The 18090-nt window shown below is 34.4% G+C and overlaps 1 pseudogene; it reads right to left on the bottom strand.

Annotated features, from left to right (window-relative positions):
- Positions 1 to 7774: 7774 nt before the first annotated feature.
- LOC129079653 (olfactory receptor 13C7-like) lies at positions 7775 to 8734 on the bottom strand (annotated as a pseudogene).
- Positions 8735 to 18090: the final 9356 nt, after the last annotated feature.

Here is an 18090-nt window from a genome sequence, read left to right as displayed (position 1 = left end):
CTAAGGGTCTCAAGGAGGCTTGCAACCAAGGGGCAGTGGCAGCTGGACCCAGGCTTACACCCAATCCTGTCTCCAGGGCCCCCTTTTTCTCTGACTTCCAGGTGAGCTAACAGTAATCCCACCTTGGCTCACTCCCTTCCTATAACTTCTCTAGGGAGCCAAAGCAGCCTCACCTGGGCTCCCTCCTTTTATGTCTTCTACCCTAAGTCTTTCCTTTGTTTCATTGTCCCAGCCTTAATAAACATATTCTCAAAATCATCTGGACTTGTGCTATGAAACCTTCCCTAGATAAGGTCAAAAACCCACACAATACGACCTGAGGCAGAGCGCTCCAGGCCTGTGCCTGTGTGGTAACAACCATCTATCTAATTTAAACAATTAGAAGGTGCTCTCAGTCATATTCTATTTGGCCAAAAACTCTGGTTAGGTTTTTTTTTCATAAAATAAAAGACACAGTTTTTATTTTCAACAAAAACTTTATTGATTTGGATATTTTGAGTATGTCGGCTATCTCCCAAGTGGTAGAACATTGGTTATTCTCAATTAATGTCTCAATTTGATTGCTGTGAACTTCAACTTGTCTACCTGACTGAGAAGCATCGTCCAGCGAGTATCTTCCAGCACAAAACTTCACAAACCACTCTTGATGCATTCAATCAGTCACAACGCTTTCTGAAAATACTGCATAAGTCTTTTTTTGCATTTCACTTGTGTTTTTACCTTTCTTGAAATTATAAAGCATAATATACCAAAAATGTTGTGTATTTTCTTCCATCTTCAATATTAAACTGGCTACACAAAAATTCACCAATTTTGGTAAGTTTTTTTGTAATGCATGCTAATATGACAGCTGTCACAATACAATCTAACAAAATTGTTTCAAATGACATTAAAGACAACTAAGCATTATTAGAGCCATTATTAGAGCCATCTTACGGAAAAACCAAACAAACTTTTTGGCCAACCCAATACTTCTACAGGCAGAGCTCACCTTTTCTTGAACTGCCTCACCCAAGTAATGAATGCAATTTGTTTACCATAAAACCACCAATCCAGACAAAGTAGACTTGCTAAGGTCTAAAAATAATGAGGGGAAAATTACAGCACTGAACAAGAAATAAGTTAAAACTGGGCATTTAACAACATTGTTTTTGAAATTCAACAACCTGATGACAAGGAATTGCTTTCCGGATAGCCTTCTGGGCTTTCTTCCCAAGAACAGAGCTTTTTACCCATTTCTCCCTTTCTTCTCCCTAAGTCACAGGGGATCCTCAAAACCCTATATCCAACATTACTTAAGTGAAGCACCCAATTAAATCACATCAGAATAATGTTTCAAGCAAATGAAATTATTCCTTTACTTTTCTTAGCAGAGAAGTTTTAGTTACTACTTTTTTCAACCTATGTCATTAATGCTAGGACATGGGTGATCATTTTATAAAGCCAAGTAAGGCCCTCAACCAAAAATAATTTTTAAACCTATAGTTATCTGTTATGTCATCACCTAGGATGTAAAAAATACTCTAATGTGCATACGGTTCAGCTCAGACTCATTGTGTAATCTCCAGGCCTAAAGAAATTGCTTAAACAATTTAAATAGATATTTTACTTTTTTTTTTTACCATGTGTTAACTTTTCTAACATAATTAGGCACGAGATGATTTTAATGCTTAATCAAGGATGAGAACCACTGATCTTGTGTAAAGTCTCTCAAACTTTAGTACATTAATAGTTTTTTGTAAAATATTTACTTTAATAAAGCTGGCCTGCAACAGCTATTTTCTTGAATGGAGTGTAATAATGCAAAGTAATATTTTCATTTGGTCCATTACTGCTAATTTCTGTTTCCTATATGTTCATCATCTATGCCATACTGAGAATCAGTTCAGCTGAAGAGGAGAAAGAAGACCTCTTCCCTGGGCTCAGAGCACATAACAGTGTTGATTGTGTCTCATGGGACAAAATGCTCTTTTTGTACATGAAGCTGAAGTCTGAAGACATGACTTTAGACACACTGATTACCTTGTTCTATGGGGTAGTCATCCTCATGCTCGATTCTATCATCTACAGCCTGAGGAGCAAGGAGGTACACGCCTAGAGCTACAAAAATTAATGAATAGATGCTGTTTCTGGAGAAAATGATGAGAAACTGACATCTCTGAGTTCAGTTACACAAAAAAAAGCTCACATATTTTGAGATGCAGGTTTTAACATAAACAGAACAAAAAAAGATCATGTGTTGACTCACAGTCTCAGAAAGAAATTTTAAGAGCAAGAGTCCAATTATATCACTTTCTAAAAATGACTGTAATCTCATAAAAATGTAGGGCTAAGTAGTCTAAGAAATACAAGTAAACTTACGGGAACAAGACAAAAAATATTTGAAATGAAGGCTTTCAAAAATATATATATATATAAAACACATATAGCTACCTAACAAATAAAACATATTTTTCCGTATCCCTTATTTGAAATACTTTTGATATATTCATTTGTTTGTTCTTGTTAATTTTTCATTTTACCCAGAGACCTCATCTGGCCCCAACCTATACTTCCAACTACATATTTTACCTTCTTGTTTCCTGCCCATGTTGTCCTCATTCCCTTTGTAATACTGTGCTCCACTCACTGCAGTTACTCAATTATTTTATGTTCTTTCTTACCTAAGGACACTAGCACATGCTATTTCCTCTGCATTTTCACATTTTTCCTTCTTCTCTAGTGAAATCTGAGCAATAACAGGAGAAATAAGTCAAGTGTTACTTCCTCTGTAAAGTCTTCCAATACTCCTTTCAGTTAGTGACTCCCTCCTCCATGCTACCCTGACCCTTACCTACTACAACAATTTTCTCCTGAGCTGTAACTGTATGTTAGCTTCTGAAATCTTACTGATGGCAGAACCACAGCTTACTGTTCTCTGTATGAAACTCAGTGCTACATTAATAAAAAAAATAGTGGGAAATCATTAACTGTTAATTAATTAAAATGGAAAAAGAACTGTGAAAATAAAAGTCTAAATATGTGAAATATGACACAGGGAAATAAGATAAATATACTTATATCTTATTATCTTATATCTTATGTCTTACATTATATACTTATAATGTTAAATATAATATTTAATCCCCAAACTAAAATTCCAAATACTTTTGGAAAATAGCAGCTAATCTTTAAATATAATGGAAGATAAATGATTGAATAAAAGATAGAGGAGGTCATAAAGATTTCCCCTTTGAACAACTATTGAATTGTAATATATAGTGGTGTTTCTTAAGATATCTTAATATCTTAAGATAAAATCAGAGGTGTTTCTTTGATTTTATATTTCTGCTCCAATTCTGAACTATAAACTCAGATTTTATTTTTAAAAACAATTCTAAAGTAATCTACATATGTGGTGGAGATTTCTAAAGAATGTTGTCTAAATGCGTTGCAAGAGAAAGAAATTTTATTGTTGTTTTGTTTTGCTTTTGCCACAAAGGAAATTCAGTTTGCAGCACAAATAGAAAGGTCCCAATTCAAAATCAAAATTCAAAATTAAAATTGCAATTCTCCTTCAGAAAAATTGCACATCATTAATAGGCAACCTTTTTCTCACTTTTAAAAAATTTATCACAGTTCTTCTTGTCCTCCTGAAATATATCTTGATATCTAACTTACTCCTCAAACATATTATAAAATTAATATAGGAATTAGAAACAGACAATGCGCTTAAGTCTTAGCTGCCATTTATGACCTACATGGCTTTTATATGAGGCTACATTTTCTCATCTACCTTGAAGGCCATATGGAGCTGATCCTTGAGAGTAGGGAAAATAGCATATCCAGCATTGAATCTCCAGCCCCTAACAGACACATACACAGTGTTGAATAAATGAGTGAAGTAATTGCAAATTTAAAAAAAGAAAAGCAACACTTATATTAACAATATTTATCATCATCAACTAATAAAAACAATTTTAAAAGATAATGTATATATGACACTTCACAAACCAGAGAGTATTCATTATGCATTAACTAAATAATAATGCCTTCTCCGTCCACTGCCTTCCTCATTTGCTCTCTGGTTCTGAAAAATAAGGACACTAAGCAAGAATTCTTGGGTATCTGTATCTAGATGAAACAGTAAGGTACTTCAAAATTGTGTGTGTGTGTGTATACATATACACTATATATACACATATATAATATACATATATGTACATATGTACATGTATACACACATATATAACCTTATAAGTAGCATGTGTAAATTCTGCATTACTTAAATATTACTTTTAATCTCATCACTTATTTCCCTAATTTGTTCATTGAGTTCAGAAAACTAGTGCAGTTAATTGTGGATTCCTGGATGTTTACAAACGAATAAGGCACAAGAACGGAGGGAGCATGAGCAGGAAGTGATAAAAGAAAATGATGTGGCTAAAGGAGGTGAACTGTGGAGGTCAGCCTGCATTTTGTCTGATCGTGGAAGCAATGGACTGGAGGAATTTGTGTCTGTGGCTTTATTTTCAGTTATTTTATCTTCTAATTCACCATAGCATGATAAATGCATAGCTTCACTGGTATTAATATATTCTAAATTTAGTTCAATCAACCAATTTCAAATAAATCAATCGACTAAACAAGATGTGTTATATTTGGGGAATTCCTATTATAGACCTAAGAACACATAAACTATGGCAAAATGCTAGGCTATAGTGGGACACAGAAGAAATAAAGGATATAGTCCCTGCTACTGAGAAAGAAATGAGTAAAATTATAATTTAATGTGTCTCATTTTTCCAATACTTTAAAGTTTTCTGATATGTTCACATACAGGATTTCACTAGCTCACCACCTCACATTGACCAAATGATCCATTCAAGTTGGATTTTAATAATGATGAAACTGAATTTCAGACGAGTGAATTCAGAGATTGTCCAAAGTCATATTATTTGATTCCAGGTCTCCTTATATTGTTATATATAAATATATTTGTGAGCACAAATGAATATATGTGAATACTGAACAGCTTGGCAGGGGCAGGGTATGGGTGGAAATCCTATAGAGTGTAGGGATTAGTCAGTGACATGAGAACATACATTAACCGCCTGGCAAAGTTTAAACCCAACTTTAGAAAGAAGGAACAAAAGCATAAGGAAAGAATGAAGGAAAAAGCTTACATTCAGGAGTCAAATTGGCTCTCTGCACCACAAGAAGTATTTAAACAATACCACCCTCCAACAACATAAAGTAAAATAGGCTTTCATGCATTGGAAGCATTTTTCTCTCAGACTTAGGTGCTGAAAAGACCTTCCAGTAGAGAAAAATAACTTGAAGTCCTAGGGAAGACGCAGGGGTGAATATATAGAGTCGGTATTTATAGATCAGAGCCAATTCTGGTAAAGCCTAGATGTCCTAAACCTTTGGAATGTTCCCATTCATGTTACTTTCTTCTTCTTCTCTGTTGCCTCTGTTAATAAAGTGAAACTTTAAATCAAAGAATTATGAAAGTTATTTGAGAAACTTTATTCCACAACCAGTCAAGAAGGGAACAGAAACTCGAAGGAACTAACTGGGTAGGTCTCGGTACTTGGAAGACTACAGGAAGGAAGACAAGATAAAGGCTAGTAGCTAGCCAAGAAATATGAAACTGCCCTGGGAACTTATCAGCAACAGGTGTACCACCTTATCCTCCCCAGTGCCAAAGTGATCTTTCTAAAACACCAATCCAAAAGCATCAATCTCTTCCTTATAACTCCACTGAATTCCATTGCCCACCTTAGTGTTTTAAAATTTTCCTAGCAACAGAATACTTTTTTCCAAATAAAATATTCTGTGGAACCCTGGGGCGTATAAAACAGACAAAAGCAGAGCCAGGTAGAGGGTTAGTGGTATCAGAGATGTGACTTCTTGGAGTGTGCGCATCTGCATGATAGCCCTTCATGCACCCTCCTGGGCCCCAGAGAGTAGAGGGTGACTACTTCAAACCTACATTGAAATATTGATTGCTTAGCATCTGAAGCCTCCACTATTTGCCTCTATGCTGCCTTTCCAATCTTCTCACTTGTTAGTACACCAACAAAACAACCTAAGTTCAACCAATCCAAACTCTTAAGTGTTAATGCATTCTTAGTGGTAATGCATTATACATGCTGTATTACCTGTCCAAAATTTTCTCCTGCACAAGGATTTCCTCTGTACCATGAAGAGAGCTGTTTCTCCCAGTTCAGCCAAGCAGAAATAGCCCTTTCCCTTCTAGGAGAAATTTACATATTCCCCTATAACAGTGCTTATCACACTGAATTGTAATGGTAACCCATTTAAGTTAACAATCTAATGGCCAGTGAGACTGCAAAATAAATAAAATCCATCAACAAATGTCTTAAAGGATACTGTACCTCTTTATTGAGATTTTTTTAAAAACACTGAGAATCACCAGCATCAAATCTCAGTTAGCCAATTTCTTCTTTTCCTCTATTTTTGCAGTGCCTATTTAGAAATTGCCCCTACCTTCAAAATATCTGGTATGCAATGCTTCCTTCCTCATTGCTTTATTGACTCTTTCTCATTATCCTCTTTTATTTGTGTCTTAGAGATGGTCCAAACCCTTTCGGTTTATACCATTTAAACTACTCCAAGTCCACCCATTACTCTGGCTCAATAAAGACCTAACATACTATGAAAGCAAACAAAACATTCAGCTTAGAAGGTAAGGGCGAGGGGAAAGTTATGAATATTCTTTAATATTTTTGCCCCCAGTTTATGTGTCAATCTGTATTCCGCAAGACTGTGTGCTCTTTGATAATGTTTTGGTTTTTGTTGACATTTTGTTTAGTTTTTTGATATCACCAATAGCACAATGCCTGAGATAAAATAAGTATTCAGTAAATACTGGTTGATTGAATAACTAAAAAAAGACTAAACAGCTAACTGAATGAATGGAAAGCTAATATTCTATAGGAAATTCACATAACTGAAAAATACTTAATTTTTGATACTCTAAGCCCATTACCACCATGTTTGCAGAGAACTATGCAACCAATTTCTTTAGAAACTCAGTAACTTTTTTGAGTCATTTATCAGTAACAATAGTTTTTCACTCAAAGATGCCACAGCTCATCTATCAAAACCCAAGACAAGCCAAATTTCCCCATTAGCTGGGTTGTCTGCACAAATTCTCACATTGCCTCAGACACCTCTGCACAGAAGTATGCTTGCCAGTTTGCAATCAAAAGAAAATCAACCCTAAAATAGCTTCATTTTTCTACTCCTGTCTCACTATGACATATACACAGGTCAGACACCTGGTGCCCTAAAGCGCTGACCCTTTCCCTCTAAATGATTAAAGACTACCTCATTATGAATTATTTAATGTTGGTTTCATATAGTACTCTGCCCCTTAACAAGGCACTTTCTACTTCCTAAAAAAAAAAAGAAAAAAAGATAGGAGTCTAGAAAACTGATGCACATAGAAGGTAAGAAGTTAAGCTAGTTAAATACTATTTCCTTTTTACCTAGGGTTATAAAACTCATTATTCCTGAACTAAATTTTCTTATCCATGGGAAGGTGAGTGGTTTGGATGACAATCCTTTCACCAATAAATTTCTGTCCCTTTTCTTCTTAATCTAGTCATAAAGAGAAAAAGTAGGCCCTAGGTTTCTCTCTTGTTTAAATACCAGGAACAAAAAAATAAATTAATGGTACTACTAACCCTTATTTTTCTTTTGGAGACTTTCGGTAAGAGCTAGTCCTGCATTCAGAGTAAAGGAATATTTTTAAAAATAGCATTCACATTCCTTCTGAGCAGCATTTCCAACACAGTATATTCTTCACAGCTGCCTCTATGTCTTTGTTCCTCAAACTATAGATGCGAGCATTGAGCATAGGTGTCACAACTCCATAGAAGAGAGAAATGATTTTATCTGTGACTTGTACTTTGCACCAGAAGAATCTCTAGCCTTGGGTTTTGCATACATGAAGAAGATGGTTCTATAGAATATAATCACCACTATTAGGTGGGCAGAGCAAGTGGAGAAGGCTTTGCGCCTTCCATCTGCAGAAGGAATGAACCCTCAGAATGGTGGAGATCATTAAAACACAAGAAACAAAGATGGAAAGTACTGGAATAACAAGAAAAATCATATTAGCAACAACCATGCTAATAACATTTATGGAGATATGAGCACAGGCCAATTTTAAGACAGCCAAGATTTCACAAGTAAAATGATTGATGACATTATCCCTACAGGAAGGAAGCCACATTGCAAGAGAGGTTTGCAACACCGAATTGACACCCCTTGCAATCCAGGATCCAGCAGCCATGGGCACATATGAAGCCTTGCTCATACTGACGGGGTATCTCAAAGGGTTACAGATGGCTACATAGAGGTCAAACGCCATCATGCTTAGAAGGACACACTCTGTGACTCCCATAGCAAAGGACAGGAACATTTGCATACCACATCTAGAGAAGGAAATGGTTTTCTTTGAAATTACAGAGCTGCTGAGAAAGAGTGGAACAGAAGAACTGGTGTAGCAAATGTCCAAGAATAAGTTACTGAGGAAAAAGTACATGGGAGTATGCAAGTGAGAGTCATAGACACTTAGAATGATGATGACTCCATCTCCCAGAAGGATCACCAGGTGTATATATAGGACCAGAGCAAAGGAAATGGCCTCAAGCTCTGGGTAGCCAGAAAGCCCCAGCAGGACACATTTGGTCGCAGAAGACTGATTAGTCTCTCCCATGTCAGTATTTTCTTTCACCAAAAAGAATTCTGCAGCATCCGTACTGCATGTAGATCTGTTAAAGCAGTGTTCATAAGAGTTGTGTGCATCCTTAAGTGGCTTCCTTATGAGTAATATAGACCTATAATTGGATACACAGATAGGATAAGGATGTTACAATCTTCTAAGCGAAAATCAGTTAGACTTTTAGATATCATAAAAGAGACTTTAACTAAAAAAAAGTCCTTATTAAAAAAAAGATTCAGAACACGCACAACTGGGTTAGAATTATGTAGCTTATATTATGAATTTGAAATTATTTTGAATGCAGTGTCACCATAATGTTTTGACCAAACAAATCCAGCTTCAAAATATTGTATATACAAATCCAGCTTCAGTGGTAGCAACTGAGATCTAAAAATATTGTATATACAAATCCAGCTTCAGTGGTAGCAAACAAATCTAAAACATTATATATAATGTTTTATATATAGTATAGATATTATATATAAAATTTATATATGTTTTATATATTTATAATGTATTATATATAATATAATAATGTTTTATATATTAATGATGTTTTATATATATAAATATATATATAACACTAATATAGTGTTATATATTATATATGTTTTATATATTAATAATGTTTTATATATATATAAATATATATATAACACTAATATATATAGTGTTATATATTATATATGTTTTATATATGTATAATGTTTTATTTTTATATATATATATTCCTCCATAACTAATATGTTAGCCTTAACAATAATCACTGTTCTTCAGCATACACACACACACACATGCACACAAAATATTGTATATACAAATCCAGCTTCAGTGGTAGCAACTTCAGTTTTAGAAGAGTTTTGTGACTAAGAGAACAAACCAAAAAGATACATTTTTAGAAAAAGAACTTTTGGTTATTTCTAATTTGGGGAAAATGTATACCTGCAATACTTTAAGACATTAACTAGAGGTACTAGTGATGTTTGTAAAAGAAAATATTTTTTTTTATTTATTTTACCATAATAGCATTTATTTAGCTCTTATTAGGAATAAGACCTCCATGTTAAACACTTTATACATGACAAAACATTATCACTTAGAAATGAGGACATGAAAGTTCAAAATTAAATTACTTGTCCCAGGTCATACTAAGCTAGGTTTAGAACCTAGGCAGTCTGTCTCCAGAGCCTTTTTTTTTAATTATTGTTCAAATACATTTGTCTCCATTTTCCCACCACCCCTTTCCCTTGCGCCACCCACCCCACCTCCCATCCTCAATCCTTCCCCACTTTGGCTTTGTCCACATGTCCTTTATGCATGTTCCTTGACTTGCACCTCCCCCTTCTTTTTCCCATTATCCCCCTTCCTCCTCCCCTCTCTTTACTGTTGGTTTGTTTTTTCTCTCAGTGTTGCTGGTTATATTTTTCTTGCATGTTTGTTTTGTTGATTAGGTTCCACTTCTAAGTGAGATCATATGATATTTGTCTTTCACCCCCTGGCTTAGTTCACTTAGCATAAGGCTCTCCAGTTCCATCCATGCTGTTGCAAAGGGTAGTAGCTCTTTATTTCTTTCTGCTGTGTAGTATTCCATTGTGTTGAACGTACCATAGTTTTTTGATCCACTCATCTATTGATAGGCACTTAGGTTGCTTCTAGCACGTGGCTATTGTAAATTGTGCTGCTATGAACATTGGGTGCATAGGTTCTTTTGAATTGGTGTTTTAAGATTCTTAGGGTATAATCTCAGCAGTGGAATCGCTGGGTCAGAGATAGTTCCATTTTTAGTTTTTTTGAGGGAATCCCATTCTGTTTTCCACAGTGGCTGCACCAGTCTGCATTCCCACCAACAGTTTACTCAAGTTCTCTTTTTTCCACAAAAAAAAAACACACTTGTTTGTTGGTTTGTTTATGATGCCCTTTCTTACAGGGGTGAAGTGGCATCTCATAGTGGTTTTAATTTGCATTTCTCTGATGGCTAGTGATGCTGAGCATCCTTTCATATGTCTCTGGGCCCTCTGTATCTCTTCCTTAGAGAAGTGTCTGCCCAGGTCCTTTGCTTATCTTTTAATTGGATTGTTTGTCTTCTTGGAGTGGAGTCGAGTGAGTTCTTTATATATTTTGGAGATCAAACCCCTTTCTGAGGTATCTTTGGCAAATATATTTTCCCATATGGTTGGTTCCCTTTTCATTTTGCTGATGTTTTCTTTAGCTGTGCAGAAGCTTCTAATTTTGATGAAGTCCCATTTGTTTATTCTTTCCTTTACATCCCTTGCTCTAGGGTCTAGGGGACATAGTGGTGAAACTATTGCTGTGTGGGATATCTAAGAGTTTCCTGCCAATGTTTTCCTATAGGACTTTTATGGTGTCACAACTTATATTTAAGTCTTTTATTCACCTTGTGTTTATTTTTGTGTATGATGTAAGTCAGGGGTTGAATTTCAATTTTTTTGCATGTAGCTGTCCAGATCTCCCAACATCATTTGTTAAAGAGGCAATTTTTACTCCATTTTATGCTTCTGCCCTCTTTGTCAAATGTTAATTGACTAGAGAGACGTGGGTTTATTTCTGGGCTCCCTATTCTGCTCCATTGATCTATTTATCTGTTTTTATGCCAGTACTAGACTGTATTGATTACAGTAGCCTTGTAATACAGTTTGATGTCAGGTATTGTGATTCCTGTACTTTGTTCTCCTTTCTCAAAATTACTGCAGCTATAAGGGATCATTTATGGTTCCATATAAATTTTTTAAATGTTTGTTCTATATCTTTGAAATATATCATTGGTATTTTAATAGGGATTGTGTTGAATCTATAAATTGCTTTGGGTAGTATGGACATTTTGATGATGTTAATACTTCCAATCCATGAACACGGTATATGCTTCCATTTATTTGTGTCTTCCTTAATTTCTTTCTTCAGTGTTGTGTAGTTTTCTGAGTACAGGTCTTTTACCTCCTTGGTTAAGTTTATTCCTAGTACTTTATTTTTCTTGTTGCTATAGCAAATGGAATTTTTTCCCTGATTTGTGATTCTGATATTTCATTGTTGGTGTACAAAAATGCCTTCCATTTCTGAATATTGACTGTGTATCCTGCTGTTCAGCCAAATTCACTTATTAGGTCGAGTAGTTTTCTGGTGGAGTTTATGGGATTTTCTATACACATTATCATGTCATCTGCAAACAATGACAGTTTTACTTCCTCCTTTCCAATTTGGATGCCTTTTATTTTTTTTTCTTGTCTGATCATTGTGGCTAGGATTTCCGATACTATGTTGAATAGAATTGGAGAAAGCAGACAGCCTTCTCTTGTTCCCAATCTTAGTGGGAAAGCTTTTAGTTTTTTCCCATTGAGTATGATGTTGGCTGTAGGTTTTTCATATATGGCCTTTATTATGTTGAGGTATGTCCCCTTTATTCCCACTTTGCTGAATGTTTTTGTCATAAATGGACTCTGTACCTTATCAAATGCTTTTTCCGCATCCATTGATATGATCGTGTGATTTAGGCCTTCCTTTTATGTGATGTATTACATTTATTGATTTGTGAATATTGAACCATCCTTGCATCCCTGGGATGAATCCCACTTGATCATGGTGGATGATTTTTTTACTGTATTGCTGGATGCGGTTTGCCAGTATTTTGTTGAAGATTTTAGCATCTATTTCATCAGCAATGTTGGCTTGTAGTTTTCTTTCTTTGCTGTATCTTTACCTAGTTTGGGGATTAGGATTATGCTGGCCTCATAAAAAAAGTTTGGGAGTATTCCCTCTTCTTGGATTTTTTGGAATAGTCTGAGAAGGACAGGGGTTAGCTCTTCCTTAAATGTTTTGTAAAATTCTCCTGTGAAACCTTCCCATCCAGGGCTTTTGTGTCAGGACTTTTTTTATTACTGCTTCAATATCATCAGCTGTTATTGGTCTTTTCAGGTTTTCTGCTCCTTGTTCATTCAGTGTTGGAAGGTTATATTCTTCTAGAAATTTGTCCATTTCATCGAGTTTTTGAAATTTCTTGGCATATAATTCTTTGGCATATAATTGTTTATAGTAATTTCTTACAATCATTTGTATTTCTGTGGTATCAGTTGTTATTTCTCCTTTTTCATTTCCGATATTATTTACTCGAGTCCTCTCCCTTTCTTTCCTTGAAAAGTCTGCTTAAAGGCTTGTCAATTTTGTTTTCCTTTTCAAAGAACCAGCTCTGGGATTTATTTATCCTTTGAATTGTTCTTTTAGTCTCCATGTCATTCAATTCTGCTCTGACCTTGTTTATTTCCTTCCTTATACTCATTCTGGGCTTTGTTTGTTGTTGTTTCTCCAGTTCTTGAAGATATAGGATTAGGTTGTTTATTTGAAATATTTCTATCATTTTTAGGTAGGCCTGCATAGCTACGAACTTGCCTCTAAGGACTGTCTTTTCTGTGTCCCCGAGGTTTTGGACTGCTGTATGTTCATTTTCATTTGAAGAATACATTTTTAGATAAAATTTTTATTCTTTGTATTTTTCAGTACAAATTGGAACGCTGAAGTAACTATCCTATCTGATATACATTAATGAATGATAAGTTGATCTCAGAAAAATTCTAGTGTATGTGTCTCAGTCTAGAGCCAAACCATAAATAAATGTAGAAACTACAAATTTAACTCTTTTATTTCCAAAAATGAGAAAATACAGGTTCTCTTCTCCTTGCACAGAAATCAGCTCCCTCTACTCCAACAGCTGCTCTTCTGATCTTCCTCTCCCTGCATATCCAGATTACCCAAATTAAGAGGGGTAAGTCACTCAAAATATTATTAAGCATTAGCAATACTATAATTATTTGCATCCTACTTCACTGGTATATAGAGTATTTCTATATAAAATGCCAGAAACAGAAGTCCTACTATTTTTTGCAATTGCTAGTCTCATAAATTCCATCCCAATAAGTTCAGTAAGATAACTAAAAGAACTATCTGCTTCTTAGTTTTCATTAACATCAAGTAGCTACCATTGCTATTATTAAAAATAATAGTAATTTACTGGTGGCAAAATAGAAGTGACTTCCAGTCAAGATGAAAGTTGGGGTCTTTTCAGTCATTTCACTATAAGAGGCTCCTTTAAAGAATCAGCCAATAGAGCACCAAAGCAACTTGAAGTCTTTGCTGCTTTGACGACATTCCTAAATCCCAAAAGCAATTTAAAGTTCACAAGTGGATAGAATAGAATTTAGAAACTTTCTAGTACTTTTGGGATGAAGTCCCTTAGCAGCAATTAAAACAAAGTTGCTAATAAAATTTAATTGAAGTTTAACTCACAAAACAAAAATAATTTTTCTGACTTTATGTTCTCTGGGGAGACCAAATTTAAAACTACTGTCCAGGTAAAATGATCAAGACATGGAAATTAAAACTGACTACATCTGATGGAGAGATGCAATAGTAATCTTTCACACTTAAGTCAAAAATGATGCTTCGTTCTTAATCAAATTATTTAGTAATCACCTTTATTTTGACCTCTAAATCCTAGAGTCTCAGAGCCCATCAGCTTCATTCTGTTATCACTGGTCTTCCTAAAACGGCCAGAATCATATACACAGTCATTTTCATTGATCTTAGTCATGTCTCTGTGGAAATAAATAGAGGGTGGGGCAATAGTAGGTTTACAGTTGTGAGTACCCAAAACACAGAGTTTATTCTTGTATTATTATTTATTAATTATTGTGTTTCCTATATGAACTGTGGATCTGTTTTTGCCCCACCCTATATATATGCAATCCCCCAAACTTATCCAACCTCTCCTTCAGTCATGCCCACATTGGCATAAGACAACACAGAGCAGACCACATCAACAACTTCCGTGAGGTGAGCAAACCATACTTAGAACAGTTAAAGAAGCTCTGACATAAAGTGGATAATTATTATGACACTTATTATGACTATCTTTTGAAATCAATGTCAAATCTTGAAGAACTAAATCATTATACATGGCTATTACGAAATACTCGTCAGCATTAAAACAGTCAAAATCATTGTGTGTACTGCTAAAGAAAATGGAATAAAATTTGGTAACAGCACTCTTTTTCGTCAGTGGACAACATTTGTAAAAAGTTGTTGAGCAAAAGATGTACCATAATGCTGAACAACAAGAAAGCACCCTATGCCATGAAAAATAGTATTATATGCTTTAACAAATCAAATTTGAAGAGCAATTCTCAGAGTTCTTAACTTTATGCAAATACTTTTTCAGTATACTTGCTCATAATGCAAATGTTGACCACGTTTTCTCATTAATGAATATTCAGTGGACAAAGGAATTAAATAGTTTTGATGTGACCTCAGTAAAGCCATATTACAATGTAAATGTAACTGCAAGAAGTTTTATGGTCAAATTATGTTAAACAAACAAATGTTAGAGTAGAGCCAAATAATTATAAAAATAAAATTAAAGAGGTATGAAATATAGTACAATTTATTTCAGATAAACAACAAGTAATTTTTAGTATAAGTATTTCCTATGCAATATTTTTCTTTTATCCCAGTGTACATATGCAAAGGCAATTATAAATAATTCAAATTTAACTGAGTGTCATCTTTTTTTTTTTTTTTTTTTTTTTTTTTTTTTTGCTTACCTGGCAACCCTAACTTCCTGTGACCAGGACTCACATGGAACCCAGTCCAAGCCTGCATTGCCCCACCCAGCATTACTTCCAGTTCTGGCCGTTCCTAAAGCCCACATGTCTGGGCAGTACTGTTCACAACAATACTGCAAGGTAGTCCTATTTTTAGAATTTTTAAATGAGGATGAGAGGAGAATATTTAGTGTATTTCCCTAAACCATTCTGGTAGATACATGATTATATATTGTTGTCTCGAATGTATCCACCCACCACATAAATATCACCTATAGCTTCAACCTTCTATCCTTTTCCAGGGCAAATATGATAAGAAGAAACAGGATGAATTTATTGAGACTCATGGTCGATCACTGTTCTTCAACATTTCCAAGCCCTAGTCTATAGCTCATCTTCTCCCTTTCTGATTTCATTCATTCACTGCTTATTAATTGAGACCTCCTTGTTCCAGGAACTATTACCTTTTTAATCTAATTAATCATTCAATAAACAGCTTATTATGAAAGTAATATATTCCCAGTTCTGGAAAGAGCAAACTAGCATAATCTGACTTCTTCCTCACTCAAACGTGGAAATGCCATAGAGATCAGATTTAAAATGTGTCACTCTGAAAAACAGATTAAAGCTAGAAGAAACCCAAGGAAGCAGAATGTAGCCATTGAGAAGATATTGATCAAGGGAGTAGTTTTGAGTCTAATTCTTCCTTATTTACTGCACTGTCATGGAGAAATTACACTTGACCCCATCTAACCCTCACAAACTAAGGTAGACAAAGTAACATGAGAGTAACACAGGACAAAGAACAGGTAAAGCACAAGGGCGCACAGAGCAGCCTACCTAGAGAGGTCCCTGCTTCTGCCTTATCTCACTGCAAAAGCTGGGATACTTTTATCAATGAAAAAAAAGGGACTTAGAAAAGAATAATATAGAAAGAGGTGAAAGAAGTTACCCTTAAGATGATGGTTTCCAGGTGAGGAAACACATTTGCTTATACACAAATGGGAATCCCCAAACCTTGAACTCACTTGAAGTAGCATGAGTTAGGGCCTGGACCTTTACCTTTCCTTCAGAAAATGAATTCTATAGAGACTAATAATATGACAACAATTATAAAAGAAAGACAGTAAAACAAACAACCCAAGATCATATAAGGCAGAATTCATTGAACAGAGAAAGAAAAAATTTTCAATGAGCAAAATAAATATTGTTAATGAGATATGGAAGAATAGTGGTGGCAGAAAGCAAGGACAAGCAATTACAAAAAAAGAATCACATCGTAATGCTAGATAAAAAACAGAACTGTTGAAATAAGAAACCCAGTAAATGGAATACATAGCAGAATGAATACCACAATCATATGATGGGTCTTAAAATAAGCCTCAAATACTTTCAAGGTATTTAAATCATTTATTGAATGTTTTTGACCACATAGAATTAAGCTAAAAACTTTTTAGAGAAAATATAACTTTTAAAAAAATCCCTATATGTTAGGAATTTACCTAATGCACTCCTAATAACATACAGTAGTAGGAATCAATGATGACAGATATAAAACTGTTTTGAAATGAATGATAATGAAGATACTAATAAAAACATTTAGATCCAGCTAAAGCCAGTGGTTAGAAGAAAATGTATAACCCAAAATATGTGTATTAGAAAATGATCTTTGATCCTGTCTCTCAGTTAGAAAAATAACAGAAACTCAAACATTGTTGAAAGTCAGCATGTTACCACCTCTGTATGCTGTCGCCCTCATTCACTGAAATTTTTACTCCATTATTGTATTTTTCAGTTCTAAAACTTTCTTTTTGCTATTTTTAAGAACATACCGAATTTATTGCAAAAAAAAAATACCTGCCATAAGGATGGTGAATCTAATTTTTTTTAGGTGCAAAGAATAGCAGTTACTCAGAAAATTTAAGATTCCTATGGGAAAGCAGCCATGGCAAGAGAAATAAAGAGATAAAAAGATTAGTATTCTTTTGTGACAATGACAATGAAATTTTTCTCTATTTTCAAAATGAACAGAGGGAAAAATACTTATTAACTCCATATGAAATACAAAATAATTCCAGGAGAAATGATATAGATTTTGAAAGCACAAATGAATTTTCTGAACACATTCTTTTACAATTTGATTAACAAAATATACTGACATATTTTATAAATTGATGGATTATTAGCTTTTTTGTTTCTTATTTATTTTTTATTTAAATCATTTATCATTTTTCAAATGCAGTTGACATACAATATTTTATTAGTTTCAGGTGTACACCCCAGTGGTTGGACATTACATAACTGACTTTGTAATCATACTGACAAATCTTGTACCCATGTGGCACCGTACATAGTTACTAGAATTTTATTGATTATATTCCCTATGCTGTACTTTACACCCCCATGACTATTCTGTAACAATCAATTTGTACTTCTTAATCCCTTCACCTTTTCAGTCATCCTCCAAACCCCCCTCCCATGCAGCAACCATCAAAATATCCTCTGTGTCTGTGGGTCAGTTTCTGTTCTGCTTATTTGTTTATTTTGTTTTTTAGATTCAATTGTTGTGAGATATATATATATATAGCCATTTCATTGTGCACATTTTTATTTTTTTCTTCTTCTTAAAGAAGACTGTTTAATGGTTCATGTAATACTGATTTGGTAGTGATAAACTCATTTAGTATTTTCTTGTCTGGGAAGCTATCTGTCCTTTGATCTTCCGTTTTAGCAGGTCTCCTCTAA

This window comes from Pteronotus mesoamericanus, unplaced genomic scaffold, assembly GCF_021234165.1.
Source record: "Pteronotus mesoamericanus isolate MK-2021 breed Mesoamerican mustached bat unplaced genomic scaffold, CSHL_Meso_final contig_78, whole genome shotgun sequence".
Taxonomy (NCBI): domain Eukaryota; kingdom Metazoa; phylum Chordata; class Mammalia; order Chiroptera; family Mormoopidae; genus Pteronotus; species Pteronotus mesoamericanus.
Note: the sequence above shows the minus strand (reverse complement) of the source record. Positions and strands in the feature narration are given on the sequence as shown.